A 6,000-nucleotide genomic window follows, 5' to 3' on the forward strand; every position below is an offset into this window, starting at 1 on the left:
CTGCATTCACCCAGTGGAGTCCTAATAAATGCACCCAATGTAATTTACTTGTACTTTTCATACATTTTTGGTGCTGGGTATCTTATTTCTCTCCAATACAGTTGAGACTTTAATGTTTCCTAAAGGAAGAGTCTGTTGTATGTGCAGTGGTTTGCAAAAGTTTTAAACCCCCTAAAAAAGCCAATGGATTTGCGAACTGCAATTTTCAAATAGTGCAACAAATCACAGTAAAGAATACTGTCTAAAATAGCCATCGTCTTATTTGTAATATAGTCAAATCTCTTGACTTAGATGGCTGTATACTTTAGCAAGCCTCTATTTATTATGCAGTATATTTGTTTGACTTGATACTGCTAGTGTTTTATTCGGTGCAATTTTTATGGTAAAATATTCCACAGATTTGAAAAAAAATATATATTATGAATAACACTATTATTAACCATAGTATTTGGGATCAACTTTTACACATACATACGGTCATCATTTCCTCTTTGGGCGGCACTGTACTAGCACTGCATCTCTAGCCAATTATTAAACGCCCTATCGGTATATGTAAACACAAATCTAACACAGTACAGCTTAACCAACCTTATAAAACTTATCTAAAATAAAGACACAGGCAACTTTATTGCTATAAAAATAAGATCAGCCTTTATTTTAAATACAAAAACTACTGGTGACGGAAAGAAAGAGCGTCATAAGCCAATGGTCCAAATTCACTTTAAGCAATTTCCACTATCCTCCACCCTACTTGCAGGGCCAATTGCCCTTTAAGCAAGTAATCTTTAAGGTCTCCAAATCAGGCACCAATACACTCATAAAAAGGCCCGGCCAGTAAGCCAGTGCAGCTGACCCCAGAAGGTTAATGTCAACAGTGTATTGATGCCGATTGCACCCCAAAATAAATTGCAGTGAACCGAACCCTTTACCTGATGCTCCTTTCTGCCACGCCCGATGACACCTCTTAAAGACGGGCCCGCCTCCAGTCTAAACTAAACTACCTAATCCCCTAAAGATACTTTCCAAGATCAGCAACGTCCCCTCCTCAGTAAGGTGAACTTCATCCGAACGGAACAGGTGAGAGTCTCTAAAGCGTATCGAAGGATGATTTATCACCAGGCCACCTAAAGCTACCACTCTTTTTGCTTCTAGGGAATTAACCTTGCGTCTTGCCTTATCAACTAACACCCCAGGCATCGCGCTCCTCCAACACTGCCTGGGAATGATAGCCGACCAAACCAGATTACACCATGGCCACCAGGAACTAATGGTTTCTAGATCACTAACTACCTTGTACCTCAACTCCAAGGATGACTGAGACCCCAGATCATTGCCCCCCAAGTGCAAAACTAGAACACCAGGGCCCCAAAATGCGAAGCCACCTCTAACAGCAAACCTAGCAGCGCGTCCCAGCGCATGCCTCTCCTGCCTAACCAGCGAATGCTGTCTACTGCTACAAATGACTGAGGGTCACTTGCCAAGGGCGATGTAGCTGCCCAATGGATAAACGAGTGACCCACGACCCATATGGGGCGAGGGTCCAAATTAGCTCCTGTAAGAAAAACCTAACCCCTCCATTCCAGACAAATAACCTGCCAACAATGAGGGGGGCAGATATCACCAATCGCTGCTGCAGAAGGGGCAAGTTCCCTAAATCTAACCCATTGAAAGCGGGATAGCGCATCTGCAATGGAATTGTCTACACCGGGAACATGCCTTGCTTCGAAGTGAACATTACACGCCAGACAGAGCAAAACAAGCTGTGCAAGGAGCCTGAGAACCGGCAAGCATAAACTACCCCCAAGTTGTCGCACCAAAATATGACATGTCGGTGACGGAGCCGATCACCCCACAACTCCAGGGCAACAACTATGGGAAACAGCTCGAGTAAAAGAAGATTCTTGGTGAGCCCCCCCGGCAACCCAAGATGAAGGCCACGGGGAAGCGGACCAAGAGCCCTCCAAGTAGGCTCCAAAACCAGTAGCATCGGCTGCATCTGTGAAAAGCTGCAGCTGTACACTGGAAGCTGGGGGATGCAACCAAAAACTAATGCCATTGTATGCTTCCAAAAAGACATCCCAAACTCAAAGATCTCTCCTAATTTCGGAAGACAATCGTATGAAATGATGGGGTTGGCATGTTCCTGTGGTCGCTCTCTCTAATTTATGACAGAAAACCCGCCCTATGGGGATTACCCTGCATGCAAAATTGAAAAGCCCTAGTAACGATTGCCCTTGCCTCAAGGTAATCCTACCTAGTGACAATGCAAGCGTAATGGCATTGCGAAGCTTCGCTATCTTCTCTGCAGGGAAAAGGCAACAACCGGCAGTCGTATCGATCTCGATACCAAGGTACGATAGACGAGTACAAGGCCCCTCCATTTTATCAGAAGCAATTGGGACCCTGAACTCACTAAACAAAGCCTGCAGAGAAAACATAAGCTCCGCACAATGAGGGGAACCAGCCGGCCCAACACATAGGAAGTCATCGAGGTAGTGGGCCACCCCGGACTCCCCAGTGCCCACGCAAACACACCAATGCAGGAAAGAACTAAAGGCTTCAAAATAAGAACACGACACGGAGCACTCCATGGGGAGACACTTGTCGAAGTAAAAGCCGTCCTCCAACCTAAAGCCCATGAACCGAAATGAGTCGGGGTGCAAAGGCAATAGGCGAAAGGCAGACTCCACATCGACCTTACCCAACAAGGCCCCCTGTACCCTCCAATTTCACTAAACTGAGGGCATCTTCGAATGACTGATAACAAACCCGAGCTAACGATTCGGGTATAGCATCGTTCACCGACCCCCCCAGCTGGAAAGGATAGATGTTGTATCAACCTGAACTTCCCGGGGGCCTTTTTGGGCACAACTCCCATTGGAGAGAGAACTAAATTGTGCAAAGGACGGGCAGCAAAAGGCCCAGCCATGCGCCCCAGCTACACCTCCTTGGCCACTTTGTCTTTCAGAATACCCGGCAATAGGTAAGCTGAACGTAAGATTTTGGGTTCCCCTAACCGAACATTACCCACCACCGGGAGCTGAAACCCCTCGGTGAAACCATCAAGCAAAAACATAGTCGTCTCACGCAAAGGCTACCTAAACAACCATTTACGGATTGCCTCCACGCGGACTGGCGATGGAGCTCTATGGAGCGGCACCGAACCCGGTAGGTCTGGAGCCAGCGGAAGAAGCAGGGGCAGGCAATCTGGGGCATTCCTTGGCTGGATGGGGGGCACCGCAACGCCGACAGTGGTGTCGAAAACGACACCGGGCTCCCGCTGCACAATTGCCATTGTTAAAAGCAAAACAATGGCCTTTGGCAGCCGGAACCTTAGAGAAACGACTCTGGGCGGCTCCCTGGCCACTGGACTTTCGTCCGGAAGATACCTCAGTGGTCAGAGGAGCGGGCTGTGTTACCTCCAACCAGACTTCTACGTCTTTCCACCCCAAATCCATAATTTTTATGCCTGACTGTTTACGGCGAAACTCCTCATCGTACCGTCGCCATACAGGACCGCGTGACCTACAGCAAAGCCCCTGAATCAGGTGAAGGTATCGTATCACGTTCATGGCCTCTTCCGGATGTGTTTTAAGGTAACAGCCTGCAAAAACATAAAAGCCACTGAGCCAATTTATATAAGAACGATGGACATCTTCCCCGATGCCCCCTTTCTTTTTTGCAGCGGCTAAAGCTTTGCAAGACTTGGACGTAAGAGCAAACACATCAACGTACTTGCCCTTGTTAATTTTCTAACGCATACGTGGCCTTAGCCCACGGAGAATTGCCATATTAACACAGCGGATGACGTCCCCTGGGCTAATATCCGATTCCCCGCTTTCACTGGAGGACCGACGACGGCGACGTGACCGTCTAGATGCACGTGAGCAACGTGGCCGCTTGGCTTTACGACGGTGATGCCTACGACTTCCGCTAGAAGTGGATGTATCACTAGATTCTGAGCTAACTAGCCCCTCACTCCACTCACTATCCGACTCACCCGAAGTGGATGCCCCTTCATCCTGTGGGGTGTCATTGGATCGGTGACCCTCGGCCATCAAACCTGATGCAGAAACGCCGGACTGTCCAGGAACGACCGAATCCACCACCCGCAATGACTTCCGAGAATTATAAGATGCAAATTCCTCCACACCTCTTCCAGAGAGACCTGCAACAACAGAGGAGGAGGCCAGCGACAACGTGTTCACATTCCCTTCATTCCCACCCCATGTGGCGGGACCAGACTTTGAGGGCCTGGTACCAACCGACAAGGAAGAGAGGGATGGAGGAGAGAGAGGAGAAGGAGAAATGGTGGTTGTCACAGGTGCAGGTAGGCTACACATCGCGGACAACTGCGCAACAAGCGGCGTCAATTGCTGTAATGCAGGAGTCTGATCCCCGCTGCCGGACCCGTTCGCATTCTGTAATAGAGGCATGAGTGCGCCTACCAGAGATACCAACACTCCTGTCAGTGCACCTAAATCTGGGGAGGGCGTAGGAGCAGGGGTACTAATGGCCTGAGGGGCACTTGTGCGGCTAGCAGCATAGGGATGGGAGGACCCCCAATCCCTTAAACCATGCATGCGCGTATTAACCTGCCTATCACCCCGTCTGGCATATGATCATTGCGGGAACATAGCACCTTCCTCACCCTGACTGGATCCTGAAGGATCAGGAGATCCTCCTAAGTCTGACCCTGACCTCTGGTAGCCAAAATGTGCGACGCCATCTGCCTCTAAAATGGCGCCGGCATCCCTAGAGGACCTGGCCGCCAAACTGCTGCACTGACTGGGCCATTCATATGCCCGCGGGCGCACACCCACGGGTGTCCGAGACCCCTTGTTAATGGCGCTAGCTGCCGCGGAGCCATCCACAGATTCCGGAGCTGGAGCTGTGGCAACTGGTGTGGGAGGGGGAGCATCCGCGGCCGCGGGGAGGCTGAAAGACACCCTCAGCCCTCTCTCCCCGGCCGGACAAGATGAGGCCCGCCTGCGCGTGAGAGCCCCAAGTGACTCTGCATAACGCGCTGGTCTAGGTGCAGAGCGCTGGGGCCTAGACATCGCAGAGCAAGCACTATGGTGAGGAGGGGTGATATTTTATTACTATGAATACTGTGGGCAGCACACTTAGAATAGAGAGAGGAAAAGGCAGAGCAGAAAGGCAGGATAGAGAAAGTAGGAAGATAAAGTATAAAGAAAGGCTTTATCACAGCCCAAATATCTTGTACTTGCCTTAAAGTCCAAGAAAAAGAAGAGGCAGAGCCCTGCCTAACACTAAACTAACTCTACTAAACTCCTCCCACCAGTTATGACCTACACTATCCTAATAGGCTGACAAAAACTTACCAAATTTAACCCTATCAATACCACTATACTGATTCCTATCTGTGCACAATAATCCCTAGGGGTTTAAGCTATGTTCCTGTACATAAAGTACTCTCTCTCCTCAATCTTTGTATTAGTCTTTCATTTACATTTAACAATAATATAGGACTTCACTTTCACAGTGCAAACTTCCGTGATTTCAATAAGTAAGTCATTACATTTGTGTAGAGAGCAATTTTTAAATATAAGTTATTTGCAGAGTAATTATATAAAAAAAAAATTATATATTTAAGCATAAGGTAAAAATATAACCTCAGTGTCTCACCTGTAAAGGTCTACTTGTAATGGAACCAATCAGGTCAGAAAAAAGAGGACACTGGGCCTAATTCAGACCCGCTCGCGAGCGCTGAGCGCTCGCAAGCGGGTCGATGTTGGCCAAGTGTGCATGACGAAGGCGGCTCCGTCGTTCGCATGCGCGAGACCCGAATAACGATGGCCAAGCTGTCGCTATGGGTCTCGCACCAAAGGGGGCGTGCTGTCGATGGTGAGTGACAGCACGCCCCCTTTGGTGGGCGTGCCGGGGGCCTGGCTGCCCAGATGGAGGCGTTCCCATGGGAACGCCTACCATCTGCAGCCGGCCCCACTGACATCACTAGTGATGTCAGTGGGAGTGCTT

The 6,000-nt window shown here is 49.1% G+C and overlaps 1 pseudogene; it reads right to left on the reverse strand.

Moving 5' to 3' along the window:
* The window catches only part of LOC148436136 (embryonic protein UVS.2-like), a 42,813-nt pseudogene extending 38,470 nt beyond the window's left edge, over positions 1-4,343 (reverse strand).
* Between the last annotated feature and the right edge of the window lie 1,657 nt (positions 4,344-6,000).

The sequence above is a fragment of the Taudactylus pleione genome, unplaced genomic scaffold (genome assembly GCF_031769625.1).
Source record: "Taudactylus pleione unplaced genomic scaffold, aTauple2 ptg001956l, whole genome shotgun sequence".
Lineage (NCBI taxonomy): Eukaryota > Metazoa > Chordata > Amphibia > Anura > Myobatrachidae > Taudactylus > Taudactylus pleione.